Here is a 24942-nt window from a genome sequence, read left to right on the forward strand (position 1 = left end):
GCAGTTGAATCTTAAAAGCGGGCCGATATGATTACGGTGGTTGAGAATGAAAGCTTTGTTCCCTGCAGTGTAATGGGTTGACCACTAGATGTCATGAGTACCCGCATGTATGCACAGGGACCACACAAAGTATTGTTTAGCTAATTATCCAACTGAAAGCAAGGTTTATTTTGTTAATTTCAGTCACTGAGGACAATACATCAAAACAAGTCCTTGTGGGTAAGTCCTTGTGTTGGTTATATGATCATGATTATGGTCACTCAAGGCTGCAGAATCCTGGTTTACTACAGTATATTGGAGAAGCAGTTGTCTCATGAGGATGCCTAGTTTAACTGCCCTGCGTTGTTACGTGTAATGGCATTTGAATTAAAATGACATTACAGTACAGTATTTTACTGTCAGGACTACCACTGCATTTAAGTATCTGTGGCTTATTTATTTTCTGTTATGATACAAACCTTACAGTTTTTCACTAAGCAGAGATACAAAGCTCCACAATCCCCCCCGTCCCCCCTCCTCACCGTGACGCGCCGCAATCCCTCTCCCTCTACATGCATATCACACAATAACGCTGCTGTACTCGGTATGTATTAAATTAATGTTTATTCACTTTATTGAAACAAGTTTTCACTAACATAGAACACAAAAAACATATCTGCACAATGCAGTGGCACTGTCACGTTTGATTACAAACAATGCAGTGTTTCCAGTATCATTCCATGATCCACGCTGTGTACGTGCCTAATCACACAAGATGTGATCAAATTCAAATTCAAAAACAGCTTTGACAGTACACGTTATTGCATTTGATCAAGTACCGTATTACTTGTAGTCAGTTTGCCCTGAAATGATTCTTATAAGCTGATTGCTTGACTCTTACAAGCAGACATAGTATAGGAATTATTTTGGTTTTGATCACTGTATGTGGTTGATTCTTATATCAGTGATTCTTATAAACAGAGTGCACTGTCATAATAATAATAATAATAATTTTCCTTTTTCATGCTCTCAACGAGTTTTGCATTCATACCGCCCCCTTTATAACGCCACCCTCGCATTCCGCCAGCTATTCTATCTGAACAAATGTCACCAATTTAAAAACAGTGCTGTTTGTACCCGTTATATCTCAACCCCGCTGTCCGCTACCTGCCAACTTCCCAAGCCAAGCAAACGTAAATATAAGCATTGTAGTTTCCCTCATTATAGCACCAGTGAAATAATCACGGTCAGTTAAAACAACAAAATTATGCAGTTAAACTTTGCCTCGCTTTCCAAATTCGTTGTTAACTGAATGTTCATACCAGTGTCATCAACACTCCCAAAGCAAAACAGAATGTACAAAAATAGTGCGTCAAACTACATTTAACCCCACTGCAAAAAAAATAAATCTGCATGTATGCATCTGAAAATAAGTAAGCAAGTCAGCAAGACATTGCAGATGTTTTCTCGCCTAAGTGAGGCATTGTCACAAAGACGGCCGGAGTGGGTGGCGTCAGACCAGAAACAGGAAAATAAACAGAGAGAGATGTGGAGTTTGGTGAAGCTGAGTGAATGCTTTCATGCTTTTATGCAGCTGTACCGAAACTCGACTTAATCAATCATTCAATTGGAGTCTCAGTACAAGTGCACATGAATTAATAAAGTGCAATCCCCGTGCTCACATATTACATTACATTTACTTGCACGTGAAGTGCTGTGCAATCCTCGTGCCTAAATACAAATATGCCTTTTAAACACTCGTGTTACACAGACCCGTTTATATCCCGTGTACCAATGACTATACACCAACATTTAACACACCACATGCAAAATATAACAGAAAATACACACAGGGGCGGGCACTTCGTCACAGGCATATACTGTTAATCGAAGGACAATTGGAGACATTGTAATGGATAAAAACAAATGGCTAACCTTGATAGAACAGGTTGATTTGTTTAACCTGAAAAAGGCTTGACACAGTGTAAAATAAGTGACTTTTATAAACCACAGTAAATGTTATTTAAAAAAAAAAAATGGTAACAGGTTTGTTTGTTTATGTGCAAGTTTTGCACAAATGAAGGCTGACTTAAATTAAAGCATAAGTTTTGTAAACAGCAGAATATTTTTTTTTTTTTTGTCAATTCTTTTTTTTTAACTGCTTAAAACAGAATGCTGTTGATATTAAATTGCTTTGTGAAATAAATAGATGACATTGTTCAATGGGGGATAGTATTCAGCAGACTTACAGTCATTTCACAAAAACTAAAGTTCAAATGACTTAAAAGTTTGGAAAAAGAAATCTTTTTTGTTTTTATTGTTGTTTGGGTGATTTGAAAATAAATTTTTAAGTAAACTGTTCCTCAGAAGTAACCATGTATGTTTCATACAGATGGGGAAAAGATGATAAAACGTCACTAGTATACCTACTGTTGTGTTAAGAACTAGTACTGTAGTTTTCCAAAAAAAAAAAAAAAAAAAAGATTCACTTGATGCAATAATTTTAGCAATTAAAATGGCTTGGATATACTGTAATTTAACAAAAAATGTAAACTTTTTGAATTTATTGCAAACATAGAAGGTTGTATGTAGGGGTTTATTTTTTTTTGCACCCTTACTATAATGCCTTCCTGGCTTTTTTGCCCGTTTTTGCCCATGGCCCTTACCTGGCGGTATAAAGAGGGTTGACTGTACTGACATTTAAATCTCTCTAAAATACAGTGAGTTTCCCCACCCCCCCCCCCCCCACAGTGCGTTCGGTGGTGCCTGTCATTCACAGAGATGCGTTCATCTCAGTGACACAGAACACAGACAGGCTGTAGAGATACAAATTAATTAACAATGTTTATACACTGATCAGTACTTGTTTCTTTTAAACTGTTAAAATATAATAGTGCTTTACAATACAATACTACATGGTTGCTGTAGACTTGCTTCCTTTACTTAACCATGGGATATAAAGCTTTATCTGTCACTTACAGTAGGAGTTAAGCACATATTCCAATCTTACATAAAAACTTTCTTAAACTAACTTAACAATATACAGGTAGTGGTCAAAAAAATTGAAACACCTGGGTAAATGAGATAAATCAAGTATATTGAAAGCAAGGGCTTCCACACAGGTGTGGGTCATGCGTTAATTAAGCAAATAACTTTCCAGTGTCCTTACGGTCATGTATAGAGATGCTGGACAGGCCTGGTTGCCTAGCATCGCTGCAAGAGGAGGTCTCGGTGACCTTGAAAGGGGGGTGATTGTTGGGGCGCGTTTGGTAGGGGTGTCAGTGAACAAGACAGCTCAACCTGCTGATGTTTCACGAGCAACGGTGTCTAAGGTGATGTCGGCATGGAACTCGGAGGGACAGACATCATCATCAAAGGGCAACAGTGGGGTGGAGTGTGCATACTCCAGGCTCGTGATATCCGTGCATTATTTCGAAGTGCAAGGCAAAAGAGACGAGCAGCTGCAGATCAATTGACTGAAAATTTCAACCTGGGGCGCGAGCAGCCAGTTTCATCAAAAATGGTCCACCGAGAACTCCACAGAGTGGGATACGCATAGTCGGGTTGCATTGCACAAACTGCTCATCACACCTGGCAATGCACGTTTGCTCATCAGGTGGTGCAAACAGCACAGGCAATGGACTACTGAGCAGAATGTATCCATGCAGTCTTCAAACTGAAAAATACTCCAGCATACAGTAGGTTTTATAGTTAGGATTAGGAATGATTGCATCTGGCTGATTTACAGAATACAGTAGTCTCTGCGTATATGAACATATCCGAAGAGAACACTTTGCCTAAGGAATACAGTACTGTTTTGTAACATGTAAACTCGTCATCATCAAACATAAATTAAAATGGTGTATTCAAAAGCGACTTGTCATCGCGAGATTGTGTTGAAGCACTGATTGGTTTATTAAATCTTTCCAGTACCGCCGTCATAGCATTCTGACTTCCACGAGTGCACCTCATTGCTACAAAATGGCATGCAAACAAACAGCTAAATGCGCAGCTGTTCCTCTTGTTACAAAATGTTGGAAATTGTTCCATCTCTTGAAAAAAACCTGAATCAGACATAAGTCACCAAGCAATTTGATGTTTCTTGTTCTGGTGAGTTGCTTCGCCATCCTGTTAAATAATGTGCATGTCTTGTATATTGCTGCTGCATTTTTTAACGTGTAAGGGTGCTGTGTTAATTTAATTTGACAGTTTATTAAAGTTAGTTTGTCTGTTATTTTATTATTCTAGTTTGTTAACATACACTTGCCTATTGCTTGTCTTTTACTTTTTCAGTTTATTTCATATGTTGATGCACGTGCGTCATGACAAGTAATGTTTATTTATTTATTGATTGATTCATTCATTCATATTGTGTCTGATGGCTAACTCTGTCTTAGAGAACACTTCAGCTATAAGAACACTTTGCTTGTTTCCCAGGGGTTGTTCTCTTAGCCAGAGACTACTGTATAAATATAATATAATGTAATAACAATAATATAAGTTTCTGGTGGGTTTCTTTTTTTGTTGGCAATGAAAGATTTATCATCCAGAATTACACAACCACGGTAACCGGTAATTCAACCCTATAATGACAAATGTTTTTTTGACTGTGGGTTCTCAGGTTGGTAAAAATGCTTTGCTTTACATTTTCCCTTATATCAGTGTGCTCTTTTTGTTGTGCAATATCTTCACATACAACTGCAAATGTGAAATGGATACTGCTGGGGTAAGGTTTGGTTTCAATATACTTTATTAACTCAACGTGAAATGTACCATAATGTTTTTTATAACCCACACCCTTATATAAATGTAAGCATTGCAGTGCTCAGTACACAGGGTGTATGTTATTAATTTTTATTAATTACATTTTTCCTTGCTATTTTTGAGTTTTATGTAAATTATTATTATTATTATTTTTTTTTTTTCAGGGCTTTCGCTTTGTATATACTGCATGGAATTCTTGTTTTCGGTTAGTTTCTAAAATGCTTTGTGATTTTGTTCTGCCACAATATGTATAGCAACTCGACAGTACTTTCAGACTTAAATTGTACCTTCTTTCCTTTGCTGTCTTCCACAACGAAATCCTGATGGTCATGGGCACAGTCTTCTGGAGTTTTTTGTGCATCTAGGCATTTTTTACATTTCGACGCAATTTCCATTTCTGTTTTAAATTCTCCTTGTCTAACTGTAATATCGCTTTAAATCCCGCAAACAAGCCTCCTAATTGTAATCTCATTTTAAATCTTGCAAATGGAGTCTCCAATAGAAATGTAGGAATTTTCTGCAACTCAATAGTTGGGGTGGGTTTAAAGTATTCACAACGAGTCAATGACAGATACATGTCAGGAAGGAGAGACACTGCAGTTTTTTTTGTAGTTTTTTAAATGGGAAAGGGGTGAAGTCAATGTGAATTGAGTAACCATTTCTGGTGTTTTTCCAGTGTTTATTGGCTATACATCAATTTCATTTTATTTGTGTCGGGTGTTTTATTGTTTTTTTATCGGTTAAAAACAAAGAGGTTAGGCAATATTTAATTGCATCTAAATGCAGCCTCTGCTAATGAAAGGTTAATAAAACCAAACATCCAACAGTATTTTAGTCTCTTTTCTGTCTGTATATATGAAGAAGAAAAACAAAGTTCATGTTTTAATAATTTAAATGTAAATGGTATTTAGACCCATCACAGTCTATTTTGTAGGCTGTGATTAGCCTACTTCCTGTTCTCGCATGGCTTTAAAGCAGGCTATGATAAATATGATTCCACCTAAATAGCATGCTGACTCACTGTGCAGAGATACAGTATCAGGCTGGCTTTCTGGGCGTTCTGGGAGAGGTCAGCTATTGGGAAACGGATGAATGGCCTCCTACAGACTGCAAACCTCTCTGTGCTGCTGAAGCAGATCGGTGCTTCATTACTCTCTTAGCTGTTTAAAACTACCATAATAAGGCAATTAAGCTTAATAATCACATAGACACAGTATTCAGTGCACTGAATGGAAATAAGGGATAGATGTGTTTAAATATAAGTTAGATCAGTTTGTCAAAGTCGTCGTCCCTGGCTCCCGGTACCAGGAAAGAAGAATTCTGTTGCATGCTGACAAGTTGAGACTGTGTAAATGATGTAGGAACCAGCCTTTTTTCTCTTCGTGGGCAATCGCCTTGTCTTTTAAGAAAGCTACTTTATTTCCTGCACCGTGAGGATTCGTTTTGAGTCCCTTTCAGATAAACTGCTTCTGTGTAGCAGTGATGGCGAATGCAAATGTGTCTAATTATTATGGGAGGGAGGCAGTGCAGTGTGTGCAGCAGACAGCTTCTGTTCATTTAACCGCTGAACAAATACTTCTTTCTCTGATGGAAAGCCAGGGCAGACTGCTGAGTTTACATTCAGATCTGGAGTTTTTGATTCATGTTGCTTTATTGAATATCCAGTGCAGGGGTCACTCTGTGTTTGTGTTTTACTATTTCCGTTGTGTGCTGGGATTATTTATTGGCTTGCTTTATTTGTAAACATCATGCTCCTGAAAAAGGGGTTTGTAATCGGGTACCTTATGCCCAACTTATGCCCTGGCTCCATTACTATAAAGCTGAAATCTGTCCTGGTTGTTTTTTTTTTTTTACATCTGCAGCAGCACGATATCCTCGCAGTTTGAATTAGGTTGAGTTTGGAATAGAGGCTGAGCGAAATCGATGCCTCCCAGTTGCTCTGATGGAGGAAATTCCATTATGAGCGGCCACATACAAAAAAAGACTTACCGTATTGCTAGACTAAAAATAACATAGCAGGGACTGCAGGTTGTTATTATTGGCTGCTGTGTCACAAATTGTTACTGTATGTTGACTCGTAATGTGGAAACAGAAATGTCAAATCTTATAACGCTCAAATACTTGGATAACGCACTGGTATGAATATTTCATGAAAAAAAAAAAAACTGGCTCAGTTTTCTTCGGTGTCCACATAACCACTTTGAGATTTGAAACAACCTTTGAATGTTGGAAACTTCATCAGGGTTATAATTATCTTGCACGTACATGTAATGAAAGGCCGACCTCTTAAAGACACCACCCCCCCCCCTCTCCCCCCCCCCCCCTCTCCCCCACTATCGCTCTTTGTTTTCCAAAAACTTTATAACTGAAATTAACTGAACATTTTTTTTTTTGGTTATCTTAAAAAAGCTTGCTATGCAGAACCTGGAAAACACATTAAAATGTGTTGATACAGTTTCTGCAATGATTAGTTGCCTGAGTTTTGCACAGTTTCTGAAATATTCTGTACATCTCCAATGGATTTTAATTGTATCATGCTGAAAAGGAGTTGACATTTCGCTGCATTAAAGTTTTTTTTATTATTTTATTTGTGTTAATTCTGTAGGGACCTACTATACAGTCCACAGCTAATGTTTACAACGACCTCTAGAACAAACTATTTTAATGAAAACACTACATAACCAAAATCTGTCTGTCTGTAACGTTTGTGTAGTACAGTGTATCCTGTACTAAGCCGATTACTTGATGTTTTTTTCTAAAGGGTGTTTGCCATTTCCACAAAGATGTGTGACAATGTGATCTCCTTGTTACAGATTACTGTAATTTTATGAGAGCAATGTAGTTTTTTTGGTTTGTATTTGAATCACTTGTTGTTATATACATAGGGGTGTCAATTAAGAGGCTATACAGTATATGATCCCGTGGTAAATGTTAGTGTTAAGGGCTTTCAAACATACACCACCACACAAGCATGGAACCACAAAATCAATACTTCATCTCCCATTCGAAATTATAAGAATGTATTTTCCGTTTGCGTTTTTGTGCATTACTACTGCTTGCAACAGCTTCGATCACTGCAGCGAGCAATCTTCTTCATGAGAATCCCCTGAAGATGCTGACTGCTTAGCAAAAAAACTTCCGATTGACGACTGACTTGCTGTCAGTGTACACTCTGCACTAGGTATTAATTGTTATGCTTAAAAAACAAACTTTAAGGGCATCCCTGTTAAACCAGTGCACAAAATAACAAAAACAGAACGTTAAATTAGGCGACTGCAAAAAGGAGTTAAAAGTAGGATCGGGGATGAACAATTCACATTTGTCAGCTCTGTTTTAAATAAAATTTAAAGGGACCAGAATTAGGCTCAGGCAAGATATGAAGGTAAAAGCAAAGATTGTTTTGCAATTAACAGCTTTTTCTGAGTTTAATTATGAAACAAAAAAGTGTCACCTGATTAAAAATAAACCCCAAAAACTTCAAGCCCTACTTGTGTGTGTGTGTGTGTGTGTGTGTGTGTTTGCATTTACTTTTTCCAAAATACTTGTTTTATTTCTTAGCAGTATGGACCTCTGTTAATATGGGGCATAACACATTATTTTAAAATAAAATACAGAGCATGGTGGGATACTATCATATTAATTTTCAGTGTTCATCGCGTTGCTTGGAACTGTAACCCGAACTATTCTAATAACATTAGTGTGTGTACTTATTACGCCTGACTAAACATGAAACAGTACTTCAGTGTGGACTCTAAAGTTTGAGCTGGATTAATTAAAACGTTTTGAGTACAGTTCTCTAGATCCTTTATGTACTGTGGACAGGGCCTAAAAGTAAATATCCTTAATATTGCTGGTAAAGCAAAATATGAGGTTTATTGCTGCCACCTACAGGGCTGGAGTGTACCTCAATCAATGCTGTTATATTGCAGAACAGTTTCTTTTGCCTTTTTAAACAAGCATGTATTTTATGGCCATTGCTGCAGTGAAATAGATTACCACGAGTATGCATGCCTGCGTCCCTTTCCATTCTGTGCGTCCAGTGAACGCAAGACCCAGCATTTTTTCGTCCAGTTGATTTTTTTTGCGTCCAGTACACAAAATATTGCGTTAACGTGACCTCTGTTATAGTACAATTATAATTGGACATGGTGTATTCGTTTTATTTAAAAAAAGTGTAATCTTAACTGCCGCTAACAAATAGTAAGTGTTGACATGCATTGCATGATGAGTGTTATGTTTTTGTAAACTGTTTTCACAGAGAAGCAATCAGGAAATGACAGATGTAAACAAACACTATTCAGTGTGTAAAATAAATGTCTCCCACTGAAATTTATACTCTTGTTTATGTTATTACAGAGGGGCAATGATCAGGCTACTCTATTGTTTGTGTGTGAGTGACTGGAGAGGTTCAATCCCTGTGTGCTGACTGGGGAAGTGACCTGTGCCAAAGTAAAACCATGGCACTCATTGTCCAGCATTGCATTATTTTTACTGTTATGCAGATACATTGAACTAGCTTCACAGCTGATGAGTGATATAGCAAAGTGTGGGTGTTGTTCAGTCTCTCCCTTTTGAACAGGCTTTAAAACAGCATCAAACAGATTGATATCCTGCTTATGTTTTTGCTCATTATTTAAATGCTGCAGTGGAATAGAAAGAGTAGACTGTGTAAAATGGATTGTATAACGGCACCTACTGTAAGATGAATGAACTAATTAGACGTGTATGGCACAAATTATATATATATATATAACTTTACTCTAGTGGTTCATCATATTACCACAACCCCCTGTTGGAAATGCAGTCTTATTACCAGTATGCATAATTGTACTTTATTCCATACATCAATAGATGTTGAAAACAGTACTGTTAGGAATGACCCATTTGGTATCTCATATTATTTCAGTTTGAAGTGTTCAAATTTGTTGCTGCTCATGCTACTATTATTGCCAGTGGCATTCATCTAGCGTCTTATACGTTTGACAGTACAGTTAAGTGTTTAGCTTATGTACTTAAAACAGGAACTTTGATTCAGTGAATATGCATGTCCTTCCTTCAGACATATAAGAATGATTTATGTGGTGAGCAACTTGCAGGCGGTCACCGCATAAATCAGGCGTTTTTTCTTCTCTGAAGGAGCAAGGCCAGCCTTTCACTGTTCTGACATAATGTTTGTATTTGGGTTTGGAACACAAACTCTACAGCAGGAAGTCTACAGAGATTGCACTGAGGCAAGTCTAAGAAATTGTGTACTGCCCTGACAAAAGAGGCATTGTTTTATAAAGGAGCTGTATCCAGTTTCGAGTGTCTGTCTGTGCTTGAGGTGGGTGTGTGGATTGAATCGCCCCATTTCAGCAGCACAGCTAGGACATTCCTATGAGACACTGGAGTCCCAAGCGCCAGGAAGTAATACTTTTCAAGGGGATTTGTAAGTAGGTGGCTCTGGCTAGTTTACCAAGTTAATGACACATATGGAAAGACTGATGTCATCGATTTCTTTGAAAAACAAGTATAAACCCAGGATCCTGATTTTTCTCACTGGAAAACTGCAGTAGTGAACTGGGTTTTAACACTAGAACCACCACAGCAGTTATTTTAATAGTTTGAGGTTTTCAAATTTAAATTACTCTACGTGTCTGAAAGTTATGCGGTTGTCCGTTTATGACTTTTCCTAAATACATGTATTAAATACCCTGACAGTGTTTGAAAGGCAGGATCATGAAAATAAGGAAGTTGTAATCCCGCCCACCTAGAACCACCAAAGCAGTAATTTTGACTGCCTTTTTTAATACATGTTTTGTAAGCAGAATAAGTAGAAAGTGTGTTAAAATAACCATAGATACACATAGCAGAGTATGAAGCAGTAAGGGTTGTGACATTATTCAGTATTAATATAATAGCTGCCTGGGTGGGCTTTTACATAGACAAATACACATTCTGTTTAAAATAGACTTAAAGCAACACTATTCAATAAGCTGTTTCGGGTCTTAGTTTACTCCTTAGGGGATGTTTAATTATGATTACCCTCTAATGAAAGACTGTTTCACAGAGTTATAACCCTATAAATGATGCTACAATACAAGTGGAGTACCTGTTGCCAGATATTTAAGCAGCAGTGCCCTACAATCATGTTCAATTTCGCACTAAACTAGAGCTTTCCCATTTTTTAAAAATATATATACACTGAACAAAAATATAAATGCAACATGCAACAATTTCAAAGATTTTACTGAGTTACAGTTCATATAAGGAAATCAGTCAATTGAAATAAATTCATTAGGCCCTAATCTATGGATTTCACTTGACCTTGGAATACAGATATGCACCTGTTGGTCACAGATACCTTAAAAAAAAAAAAAAAAAAAAAAAAAAGGGTAGGGACATGGATCAGAAAAACAGTCAGTATCTGGTGTGACCACCATTTGCCTCATGCAGCGCAACACATCTCCTTCGCATAGAGTTGATCAGGCTGTTGATTGTGGCTGTGGAATGTTGTCCCACTCCTCTTCAATGGCTGTGCGAAGTTTCTGGATGCTTTAATGTCAAATACAGAGACCTGATTTCATATACAAACAGTGGGAGAGAGACGCTCATCATGTTGGGGGGAATCTTCAAACATCTTTTCCTTGAACAAACACCAGAAGCCATTCCAGTCAGAGGTTGTTGAATGCTAGTGGTATTTGATTGCAGATTGGGCAGACAGGGAATGCATCATTGCATTTACAAACCACAGTAAGAAGCTGGAACGTGGTTTAATGTTGGACTGCAAAACATTTCAACTGTGTAGGCGCAATAAAAGAGCAGAGTTATGAAGGAAAGCTCAGTTGAGTACAGAGAACACTGGATGGGCAATCAGAAATAAATGATGCATTATTTGAGTATTCTTAAAAGGAAATTAGATTTATACATGCTGAGATCCAGTGAAATAAATGCTTTAGCTCAAAGTTTGCGCTGACCCTGAATATCTCCAAGGAGTTCAAACTACCTACTGTAGCCTATATATGGTAACTAATGTTTTATTATGCGTGATTCTCTTTTTGGTAGGCTTCCGTCCATACATTGAGGGTAGGAAGATGTTTTGGATTTAAAGTTTCTTAACTAACAAAAATAATTGATTTGATCCTTGTATTAATGCTTGACCCTTCCCTCCATCTATATATATATATATTAGCTACTTCAGTACTTCCAAGGTTTTCTGCCATTGCAATTTATTTAATATGCTTTGGCTGATATAGTTTCCTCAAATAATTCTTGATATGTTCTTCATGTATAAAATGCATAGGGTTTTGTGTTACAATTTTGATTTATTTCCTTGTTGGGATTTTCACTTTTTTTGGTGTCGCTGCCCAAATTGCAGTGTTTTATTTGGACATTTTTTTACTGTTCAGAATGTTAATCTTTAGGAAATTATGAATGCTGTAGTAGCCCTACAGGCAAGCAGCTGAAATATGCACCCACCAAAGCCCTCCAAGGTTTAGCTTTTATCTGACAAGGAAAGAGGTGGACTTTGGAGGAGGGTTCCGACTTTGCTGGCTTTGGCTCCGGAGTGGCTCTGGTAGCTCAGCTCCAGCCCCAGGCTGGCTCCAGAGCTGATGGGGATACCCTGCTCCAGCTCCAGGCTGGCTCCAGAGCTGATGGGGATACCCTGCTCCAGCTCCAGGCTGGCTCCAGCAGCCCCTTTTCCAGCAGCTCCGGAGCCGCTCTAGTGCAGCTCCACACTGCTACTCCAGCTGCTTTTAGCTGATTCTGACTCCTGCTTCGGTTCCAGAGCCACTAAAACCTCTAATCAGTAATGTATTTTTTTGAATATCATGGTAGCATCCTAATTAAGTTATTTTTATTTAATTGTTCAATCAGTTTAAACTTGTCTCTAGAAAACAAAAATGTGAAATCTTGTTTTAAGACAAAGTTCTATGAATCTAAACTGTATTCACCTTGGATATTAGGGACCTACAAAGCAGGCGCTGGGATGGTCAAAAGAGGCCATAAAAAAATGTCATTGATTGCTTACGTATGGTTACATAATATGGCAAATAATTCTAAGAGGGTAGTAACATTTTGAGACCTGTTGTTGTTGTTATTATTATTATTAATTTTTTTATGGTACATTTCTCAGTCTTGTAATAATGTGTAATAATATGCAACACAATTAACTAGTACAGCAGATTACATTTGAATAAAGAAAAAATATGTGGAATAATTGAGTGCTGGGATTAATATCCAAACCAAAAAAAAAATACATTATTACATGTTTACATTACATTTAATAATTCAAAGGGGAAAAAATGTTTTGTCAGTCAGAAATGATACAGTTGACAGAAATGAGAAATACGTGTCGCAACCTGTTTTGCCACGCACCGATTTACCACCTTGCCAGAAGTTGGCAACAGTTTCTAAATAGGAAAAATAGTACTGTGTGGGATTTCTATATATGTAAAAAAAGATCAACACAGCCACTGTTGGTCCCATATTTACTTCTGGCTGTCAATAAAACATGTCCTGATTAGGCTGCACACTAGCTGCCAAATAGTGATCTCTACACACAGTGACAGGAATTATTAAAAAAAATATGCGTTGTCTACTTTGTTTTACCTGAAGTGCACACTTTTTTTATAATTTTTTTTTAATTTTTTTTTTTTTTATAACATAACTACTGTATGACATCCTTTGTTTTGCAATTAATTCCTCAGGGTAAAGTCAGGACTTTCTTACTTCTGGGATATATTCAACTTTAATATTCTTACATATAATGACTTTGATAACATTTGAAAATTCCATGTTTGTTCCAGCAGTATAATACATATGTTACATGGAAAAAATCTGTATAATATAAAGTGCAGTATCCAGTCATGTGATACAAATTACTGTAACATACATTATACATTTCATTTAACGGTCTGTCTGTCACACACTACATTGTAAATATGATAATTGCCTTGATTTTATACCAGCCTTGACCAAGCTTTTATTTTATTATTCAATCCTAGCCTCCCACGTATGTTTTGGATTGCATTTAACTACAATCTTTCCCTCACTGTCCACTTTTTAATTGTAAGGACCCTCTCTATATGTTTGCAATGGTTTTCATAAAAGGTAACCGCTGCAGATACTCTAGTTTTGGACGACTCCTTATACATATTATGTACATTAAAGTACTTCTGTATTTACATTTAGTTATTTTATATACTTATTTAATTTGTTCATTCAAATGTTTGAACTGAATTTAGGAATATTTTTTTAAATGTGAAAAGCAGGTTATAGTGGAGCTGCTCCGTCTCCATGCTCTTGGGTGCTCCAGTACACTCAGAAAATTTGACCATAATTGCAGAAACTTAACCTGCACTTTTCAGTGTAAAATCACATTACTACTGTAATGCAGTTCCTGTCCCTGTGAGTCACACTCCACTTCAGGCATTACTGACTGGGAGAGGCTGTCTGAATACTGCTTGATCCTGTGAGCTGCCTCTATTGTCATTAGGATGACTACTGTGTACATAATGATATGAAGAATACACATCACCTGCTGATTTGTACACTTTATACCAATGTATACATTCTGGTTTGATTTCAGTATTGTAATAAACATATAATTTTTTCTATACAGACATCCTCTATAACAGTGAAGAATTCTTCATGGACTGGGATATCCATATCACCCTGACAGACTGAAACTAGAGGCAATGGAGTTGCAATAGACCACAATGGATTGGTGGACTCGGATCCTGGCCTGTAGATGAACTTCAGATTGACAGAGAAATACTGCAAAGACAGGTTTTGCATCTGGTTTGATTCTGAGACTGCCAAAGAGCTTGGAGGCTGGTAAGTGATCTGCCATTATTAGCAATTTGATTGTGGAACACAACAGCTTTGGTTGTGAAGGATAAGCAAACACAAGTAGATATTCTCAATTATGCTCTATATAATACAATAAATACGCTCAAGCCCTACAGTGATGCAAGAGTCATTGACAGCCACATGTGAGTCAGAGACTGATGAAAGCATGAATGTCGTTGAATGGGGCTGCAAACAGAGCTGCTATTGATTTGTGCTGTATGGATGCTGTGCTTGTACGCATTTATGGTACCATTGATTTGGTCAGAAGAGTAAATTCCCTTCAAGAGCCATAGGAGAAATGTGCAGTAGATGGTGATTTTTAAAAACAACACTTTAATACAATTTGTTTGAGCCATTGAAGGTGTGTTTTTTCCATGGTAAACCATAGCAAATGTCCATAATGGTGTACAGTTCTACTTTTATTAGACACCACATTGTGTTTGTTGGCTTTCCAGTCTTTTTTTGCACTGACTGTGTGGGACTGTATCTTGGGTGATTATTTAATTATACCATGTCTTAGTGAGCATTCATTTTATAACTAAATAAATATTAGGCCTATTACGTGGTTATCTTTCTTGATGTATTTACTTTTTTGCTTTGAGAGGTGCTTCAGCTTTCTCCAGTTACCATTAGGTAACTTCAAATATACAGCCCATGTTTCCTTTTGTAGACTGTTGTGCACTAGATGGTGCTGGCACATACTAATATAAAGACACTGTCGCTGCTCTAGCCCTACATTGCATATGTCTATGGCAGGCAACTAGATATGGTCTATAGTACTGTACATTGCACTTAGTGAAAAATGCAATACAGTCTGGCTGTTCGGCCGCTGGGGTGATCGAATAGGGCCATCAGAGGAAGTGTAACTATTTATAAATTCAGGAGTGCGGAGTGAGTCGCCCAAAATAGCAGCCGTCTGCTTGGACTGGAGTGCTGTTCCAAGTGCCTGGAGTTCTTTTAACTACGACTGGCAGCCTCAGAGGGCACAAGGTAATGAGCCAAGAGGAAGAAACATTGGGGGGGGGGGGGTAACCTTTTATACCCCTTCACTTGACGCTATTGATATCGTGGCATGACCCTGACAGTGTATGGAAAATGGGAATACTAGCAGACAACAATGTGATGTCAGAGTTCCTGTTTCTTTTGCATGCAGAGTACGTATTGGTTTGTGTACTTGTTTTACATAGCAAATTCCTGCCTGTTGGCCACCAAAGTGCGGGTTCTGAATTTTTTAGTTTTGCTTTGCAATTTTAGATTTGATTTGGTTATGAGGGGTTGACCACACACTGTCAGTAGGGTGTTGGGACACCATGGAGAGACACAAAGCTTAGCAAGTTGTTCAGATTGTTCTGAAGCAACAAATATCCATTCCGCATGTTTAAAGTTTTAATACATTGTTGCAAGGCTGTTATGTTTGTTTATCTTAGACAATCTAAATATTTTGGATTTTAAAATTTCTCTTGCAAATAAAATGCTTTCGGTTGTAGTGTATATATCACTAGACATTTGGCAGACTTTTAAAGGCTTAAACTGAGTGAAATAAGCTGGTAATCAATGATTGGCATAAATCAAAAAATAAACTCGAGCGCAATAAGCTATCTGTGACTTACGGCAACAATCAAAATATGCACACAGTAGCGGAATTCAGATCTATTTTGTTCTGCAAGTCATCTTCATGACCCAACTGTTCCACGTTTGATTTTGAAACCTGAACTTTACAGTTGTAGTCAAAAGTTTTGCTTTTGTGGATGAGGAAAACTAGTTACAAGAAATAGATTAAATTATTTATGACAAGGAAAATGAAATTAATAACTAGTTGAGGTAGCTTTAGCAATAATAACCTCTTTTAAATGATTAGGATATTTGTCAGTGAGCTTTTCACATGATTCTTTAGTGATTTTTGACCATTCTTCGATGCAAAATTGTGCCAGTTCATTCAAATTCAGAAGACTTTTCTTGTGCACAACATTCTTTAACTCATACCAAAGATTCTCAATCTGAAGTAGATTTTGATGTATCTTTTGGTATGCTATGGAATTCATTTGACCATGTATTGGAACTACATTTCCTGTGCCATTAGAGAAAAAATAAGGATATTACCACCTCCATGCTTGACAGTAGGTATGGGGTTCTTTTCTTTGTACGCCTCACCAGACTATCTAAATGTAACGACTGTCAGCTTTGCCAAATAGCTTGATTTTTGTTTCATCACTCCACAAAACCTTTGACCAGAACTCATATCCATCATTCAAATGCTGTTTTGCAAACTTCAAGTGATTGTCCTTGTGACTTTTTCCTAAGAGTGGCTTTTTCCTTGGCCTGCGACCATTGAAACCTTGACCATGCGATACTCGACCTATTTGAAAGGAAACCCCAGTCTGACTTGGAGCCAATTCACTTTGAATATCTTTGGCAGTCAAGCGCAGATTGTTATTAACCTTCCTCACAATTCTTCTACTTTTTCTTGGTGAAAGAACCTTTTTTCTTCCAGACTGTATTTAATAGAAATAATAGTTATAATTGGGATACTCAAATGCTTGGAAATCTTCTTGTATCCTTCTCCAGCTTTATGACAATAAACAATTTCCTGCCTAAGGTCTTCAGATAGCTCTTTACTTTTTCCCCATATTGACTTATTGGTAATGACAGCAATCATCCTATGTCTAACCCTTTTATACTCTCTAAGAATGTTCACGTACCACCCATTTTCTAGACTTTTCTAGAATTAGGTTCTGCATTATCATATTGAAATTTCTAGCATGCTGTAGACAGTACTATCATAGCATCAAAGGGTATGAATACTTTTGAATTAGCATTTTTGGAGTTTTCCAAAAAAACTTTTTTTTTTCCCCCTCATCCACAAAAGCAAAACTTTTGCTACAAAAGATCCTTCCTAAAATTCTTTGTTTTCGAGAAATTTCTAGAAATTATACATTTCCATTGGGGTATGTAAATCTTTGACTACAACTGTATGTGGCATTTTTCATCCACACATGGGTATATTCGTAATTTCCTTTAAGAAGTGTTTATCGGCAGGTATTAAATACATCCATTCATTGAAGTGTTAATTTCAGTTACAGCCTCAGTACAGCAATACTGCACTACAAATGTTAGTGCCCTGGCTGAGAAGGAAATTATCTTCCAGTCCGCTTATAAAGCACTCAAAGCAGAAGTTGTACTTGATCGGCACTCCATTGACATTCAGGACATTACCGATGCCTATACAGCGCATAGTAGTTTTAATTAATTTTTGCCCAAGTTAGCGGTTTTACCTAAGAGTGCTTCCATGTACCAGATAAACTGCATAACTGAGTTCTGTATCCCTCAGCTTTGCAACTCAGCCAGGGTTTACATAGAAATGTGCTGGAAGTTGATAAAGGCAGTGCAAGTAATTTACTGTGAAACATGGTCTCGACACCAAGTTTTCCAGCATCCTTTGCATCATTTGTTAACAATTGTCGGTTCACACAAAACAAAAACAAAGAATTAAGGAGACTAATAAACTATGACGAGTCTGGCTGCAAATTTAAAAATATCTTTTGACACAGCTAGCAACATCCCCTGTTTGAAATGAGTAATCACCAGTATAGAGGGAGAGTATGAGGGAAATGAAAAGTAAGATCAGTGTTAGGAGTGCAATGAAAGGTTGATTGTGCTGAGGAATAATGCACTGTATGTTGAACACTACCAACTACTATTGTATAGGAGCTGAAAAGTCCATTGCTTTGTGCCCTCGATTCTGGTGGTTTTTATGACTGTCCGGTTTGTTAAAAAGCCTTTGCTGACATCTTAATCCAAGAGAGTATTATCTGATCTTTGCCAACACCCAGATGCACATAACAAACTGTATAGGAGACATATAGAAGGGCAAAGGTGTCTACACATGAGTGCTGGTTCCAGTTTGATGGCTTTGGGTGATATAGACTTATAGAGGAATAGTACTACATGATTATGTAGACTATAGTGGGTGCTGTATGATGGCCACTCTGACCTTAAGGTCACTTCCATCTGGTACAAAGACATTTCAGATGGATGCATCACATCAATATCAAGGTCTGCTAATATATTATAGACTTCTCTGGGTCTTTCAGCCAATCAGAGTGCATGTTTCAGCTTCAATATTCCACATTGTTCATTGTTCTATAATCCTGTATTATATTGTGTGTATTTTTCTAAATGTTTTGCTGTTAATTTTTTTTTTTTTTTTCAAAATGTAAAACAAAAATTACTTTAATATATATATTTATCAGAAGCCGAGATTATGAGCACAGTGTAGTAGATTGTAATGACTTTAAGTCATATTCTACTATAGAAAGACCACTTTGGTCTCACAGTCACTGATATTCAGAAAAATCATGCATTACATTAAGACTGAAATCTCCTGATCTGTGTAAATACCATTTACCACTGGTCTCTCTAAAATGATGCAGTTAGTGCAGTAAGATGCAGTAAACTGAAGTTCATTTTAAGTTTGGGTACCCTGTGTTACATTCAGTCTGGCATTAAAAATGCCTCAGTCTCTGTGAGTTCTGTTGATTGCACTGAACGATTTTCAGTTTCTGGTTGCAGCAAAACTCTGGCCTGTTTGATTATAATAACACTGGATGTTGGTATAGTCTGAATATGTGAACTTGTGAAACTCTCCTGTGGCTTTCTTTAGCTGCCCAGGGTCAGTTGTCATGTACAGGTGTGGTTACTTTAACTTGCCTTTGAAAACAGCCTGACTGATCCATTCCACTCTAGTTGACTTTCCCTCCTAGCCTGCCGGAATGAAAAGCTCGCTATTGGTCCCCTGCCAAAATGAGCTCAGAAAGGATGCTTTAACTGGGAATCCCTTGTCTTGAGGTAGTACTCTTTCACTTTCTTGTTCACTGTTTTTTGGCGGGACTAGATGCATGGTAACAGAATACAAATACATATGGATCAGGTTTAGCAAGCCATTGCCAGAGTGCAAAGTTTATAACTATTTCTTTATAAATGGCCATATAGAAATAATCGATAAGTGCACACGTAAGTTATAATATACAGTTGAGCGCTTGTGGACTTTCACACACAAATAAAGAATCCCTAGTAAATCTGATGAGTTGAATAGGATACAGAACAGAGTAGGAACCATCCTCTGTGATTGCACCCTTTTACAACAGTGGCAGTACACCGTAGTAGCAATCATATCAGTTACAGTGCAAAAAAAAATTGTGTTAAAAAATCATGGGTGGAGGAAAGAATGAAACTGGAAAGGAAAAAGGTCAGTGTTATTCTCAAAGTGGCATAGAGGAGGAAGGGTGGACTGCTGTGTACACTGAATCGTTAAATAATCACTGTGGTTCCACCCTGTTCCTACAGGTTTTACAATGCCTGTGGCTCTTAGTACTGTTAGCTGACCTGGCTTGAGTGTACGGAAAATCCACGTTGTTATACTGAAGCCTCATTTGTTGCATGGTGTATAAGTGGGGTGTAGGAAAATATAAGCACCTGCCATACCACTGTCAATAGGATGCATGGGCACCATGGACAATGTGAGTGTAATCCACTGAAGCATTCTTTAATAATTTCCCCAAGTTGGGCGAATCTCCAGTGTTCTCCAAAATGGCAGTGTGACGGGGTGTGCCCCGCCCCTATGTTTATTTGTGTTAAAATTCTCCATGGGAATGTGACTGGAGCAGTCTGTTGAATGCATGTTAAAATGATTAATTAAAGCTCCAGGCACGGGGATACTGTGTTCACGGGTGGTAGTGGGGAGGAAGAGGACAGAGTTTATGTAGCTGTATTTATGTTTTGAAAGCGGCGGCTTGGACTACAACCACAGAGATAAAAACATACATATTAGTGTTTTGGTCACTGTTTTACTGTTTGTTCCTGTGTTTTGTTTGTTTGTTTTATTATTTATAATTAAGGTGCACAAACGCATGTTTAAACCTGCAGCTTCCTTGTGTCTGAGTCTCCTTCCTGGTAGAAACAGCTTGCCAGGGACGTCAGTGCCAGAGGCAGATAAAGTAAGGACATATCGATTCACATTTAACACTGGAACAATGCTGTGTGAAAATTGTGAGAGGGTTTCCTACATACATGCAGGTATTTCTAATGTATTCCCACTGCTATTACTTAAACAGCAGGTCTAGATCTAACAAGACAAGGCTCCTCCGTGTTGATCAAGTACTACTGTAGCGGTCAGATTAGGACAGGCAGCAGTAATCCTGATTATCTGCATCCTGTGATCAGAATTCCATGAAGTCATTTGCAGAGGTGGAAATCGTTCCAATTTCTTCTGTGTTGTGGTAATTTGGTCAATCATTATTATACAGTTCAAGCCAGTTGCAAGTTTGCAGTGTTATGGTGTACTGTATAGAAACAAATACAAAAATAAACATATCTATGTTATTAGCCTGTTCTTAAATGAATGCCATACTGTTAACATAATGTTTGGTGGTGTGATTTGTATAGAGTTTAAACTATATTAATCTGTTGAAAATTGTAATTATGGGCTGCCACCTGGTGGCTTTAGGTATGTCATAGCAGAAAGGATTTTGCTGTGATTTCTCTGTACTGTATTGTAACAAATTAACAGAAGAGGGGGCTTTACTACACAATCTTGGTGCAGCTTTTCATATGGACTTTCATCATCATAATAAAGTAAAAAAAAAACTTTTCAGGCCACTTTTTAAATAGTTAATGTTTCTTTGTAAAGTTGTTCCCTTGTCACAGACATAAAATGACAGAGTAAATCTGTTGTATAGAATGAAAATCCACAGGGTTATTCCTTGTCAACTCAAACAGAGCTTCCCATCCCAAGATTTAGATTTTGCTTATATTGTATAGTGGAAGATCTGCATACAGAAAGTCAGTTTAATTCTGAGCACACCTAAGCAATTTGAAAGTGATATCTCTAATACTTTAGAAGGATCATGCACTTAAAAATCACTCAGGAGGAATTGGACAGTACTAAAGAGGTGGTACTTATTTTGCATGAATTCTACAGAAGACTGTGGCAAAGTGGCTAGTGAAAGGGAACAGGTGTAGCGGTGATGCGATGCAGGAGTGACAGGCAGACAACAGTTTCCAGTGAAAAGGTGCCTTTATTTATAATCCTGGTCTGGTGACCGTAAAATAATAAATCCCCGGCGATACACAACAATATGTAAAGCGCGGAGATAACAAAACAGGACACTTTCCATCACATATCCCACCGCTCAGAGTCGAGCCGAAGGAACACTCTGCTAAATCTACGTTCCCCATTACTCCCCCCTCCCGGGAAAAATGATCCGCATTTTGGTGGTCTTTCCCCGCACGGTGTACATGAAGGGCTGCAATGCCAGATACCACAGAATTATCTGGGCATTGCTGTCCATTGTGCTTAACCACTTGAGTGGGGCGTGGCCTGTGATCAGATCAAATGAGTGTCCCAGAACGTAGTATCATAAAGAGTGAGTAGCCCATTTAATGGCTAAACACTCTTTTTCAACTACGGAGTAGTTGCGTTCCAGAGGTAACGGTTTTTTACTCAGGTACAATATCGGGTGCTCTACTCCAGCTACTTTTTGGGACAAGACTGCACCCAAACCTACATCCGATGTGTCTGTGTGGAGGATGAATCTCTTGGTGAAATCCGGTGTGATAAGAGTGGGGGCCTGGCAAAGTGTACGCTTAATAGTATCAAACGCTCCCTGACACTCAGCTGACCATTTAATTAAATTTGGAGCACTCTTTTTGGTGAGGTCGACTAACGGGTTAACCACTGTGGCGTACTCGGGGATGAAGCAGCGGTAATAACCGGCTAAGCCCAGTAGTGACCTCACCTGAGTCGAGGTTTTGGGGATCGCTGCATCAACCAAAGCCTGGATTTTGGCGACTACAGGTCTCACCCTTCCATTCCCCATTAAAAATCCCAAATATTGAGTCTCTGTTTTGGCAAACGCACATTTCCTCAAGTTAGCTGTCAGCCGGGCTGCCCTTAGAGACTGAAGAACGGCTGTAACCCTAGCCAAATGCTCTCGCCAGGTGGAGCTGTAAATCACCACGTCATCAATATACACTGCTGTATATTCATGATGTGGGCTTAAAACCTGGTCCATCAGTCTCTGAAAGGCAGCGGGCTCACCATGTAGCCCAAACGGCATGGTTTTAAAGTGGAATAGCCCTTCTGGTGATGAAAATGCGGTTTTCTCTCTGGAGCTGCGGGTTAAAGGGATTTGCCAGTATCCCTTCGTCAGGTCCAGAGTGGAAATAAACCTCACTTTTCCCAGTCTGTCTAAAAGTTAGTCGACCCGAGGCATGGAATATGCATCGAACTTAGCAATAGCATTCACCTTTCTGAAATCCACACAGAAGCGGTTGGTGCTGTCTTTCTTAGCCACTATGACGATCGGACTGCACCACTCGCTCCTGGAAGGTTCAATCACCCCAAGCTCGAGCATATCCCATACCTCTTTGCGAACGCCACTTCGTCGACTTTCCGGAATCCGGTACGGTCTCTCTCGCACTGTGACACCTGGTGGAGAGATAGTGTCATATTCAACTAAGTTTGTTCTGCCGGGCACGTCAGAAAAAACATCTCTGAACGCCTCAATAAGCTTACGCAGCTCTCTTTGCTGATCCGGAACCAATTATTCCCCCATAGAAATCGCTCTTGTGCTCTGGGGTCTCTGGACAGGGACCTAAATCATCCTCCATATTGCCTGGGGCTATAAATAAGACCTCCCTTGCCTGCCAGGGCTTTAACAAATTGACATGATAAATTTCACTTTCATTTCGGCGATCGGGCTGTCTAATTTCATAATTTACTTTCCCTATAGCCTGAATCACCTCATATGGCCCCTGCCATTTAGCACACAGCTTCGATTCAGATGAGGGAAGTAGCAGCATTACCTTGTCCCCTGGTGGAAAGGTTCAAATTCGTACATTTTTGTTGTAATGCTGCTGTTGTCGGTGCTGAGCCGATCTGAGGTTGTCTTGGGCCAAACGACAGACCAAATCCAGGCGATCTCGTAGTAGGAGCACATACTTCACTACATTTTTAGACGAGCCTTTGTGCTCCTCCCACCCCTCCCTCAGCAGGTCGAGGATGCCGCGAGGCTGCCGGCCGTACAGGAGCTCAAAGGGGGAGAACCCTGTTGAACTCTGCGGCACTTCTCTCGCCGCAAAAAGGAGGTAGGGAAGAAGCGATGCCCAATGTTTCTGCTCCTGTGTTATGAATCGCCTCAACATCGACTTTAAGGTCTGATTAAAGCGTTCAACCAAACCATCCGATTGTGGATGATAAACTGACGTCCTGATGGTATCGCATTGCATAATCCACCACTACTAATATATGCGTATACCCAAAGTCAGAAGGTAGCAAAGGGCCCATTATGTCCATTGCAATGCGCTCGAAAGGAGTGGAAATAATGGGCAGTGGGACCAAAGGGGCGGGGCACACTCGACCCGGCGCTACTCGCTGGCAGTCTGGGCATGTGGCTACATATTGACACATCAGTATGAAGACAGAGTCAATAGAAATCTAGCCAATATTCGTTCCCTCGTCTTCTCGGCTCCGAGGTGCCCCACAAAAGGGATATCATGCACCAGCCTCATGTCCGACAAGACGGGGGAACCAACAATTGTTACAGGCTGTCCTGTGCCCGCGGCTAGGTTTACTCTATACAGTAATTGCCCCTTTATACTGAAATGTGGATATACTAGCGCCCCAGCACCATCAACATCCTTACCTTCAATGGACCGGACCTGCCCCCAAGCGTGCACAAGTGACGGGTCGTTCTGTTGGCCCCACACTAGGTCCACGCTTGAGTACCACGGGTCCGGTACATTGAGAGGGGCTGGAATAACTTCTGCCCTAGTCGGTCCAGTAACCTCGCTCTCTCGGTCGCACTGCGTTCCTACTCCCTTCGACTGGCGTTTGTTACCATTACAGCACTCTCCCACCAGACCCCAGCCTTGTCTCAAAGACGCTCTCTCACATTTCGCGGTCTGTCTCTCCTTATTTGTTTTTCTAGGACGGAAGAGGGGAAAACATTTCAGGGTGAAAAGGAAACATCACCAATCCATTCCTTTTTTTTCTGCCACGTTTACGTGTGTGGCTGAGACTGCCATTGTTTGCACTAATTCTTTGAATTTTGGCCAGTCTCTGCCCAGAATAACTGGGTGTGGCAACCTTTCCGCCACCCCGACTACAAGGTGACGTTTTATCGGTCCTACCGATAAATATACTTTGTGTGGGGTATGCCGCCGTGTCTCCATGGATACAGGAGAGGGCCACCTGACCTTGTGGCCGCCACGACACACCGCCCAGGAGAGCTGTCCTAATCAAGGTTTGCTCGCACTTTGTGTCCACTAACGTGTGGGTTTTCACATTTCCCAAAACGTCGTCAATCA

General features: G+C 39.0%; 1 protein-coding gene across 1 annotated transcript in view; it reads left to right on the forward strand.

Annotated features, from left to right (window-relative positions):
* Positions 1–24942, forward strand: part of LOC121326797 (activated CDC42 kinase 1-like) — a 109297-nt gene that overhangs the window by 15134 nt on the left and 69221 nt on the right. Inside the window, exon 2 of the mRNA XM_041270310.1 lies at positions 14348–14562. The gene's annotated coding sequence lies outside the window, so the exon portion shown is untranslated. The remainder of the gene's footprint in view (positions 1–14347; positions 14563–24942) is intronic.

This window comes from Polyodon spathula, chromosome 14 (genome assembly GCF_017654505.1).
Source record: "Polyodon spathula isolate WHYD16114869_AA chromosome 14, ASM1765450v1, whole genome shotgun sequence".
NCBI lineage: Eukaryota > Metazoa > Chordata > Actinopteri > Acipenseriformes > Polyodontidae > Polyodon > Polyodon spathula.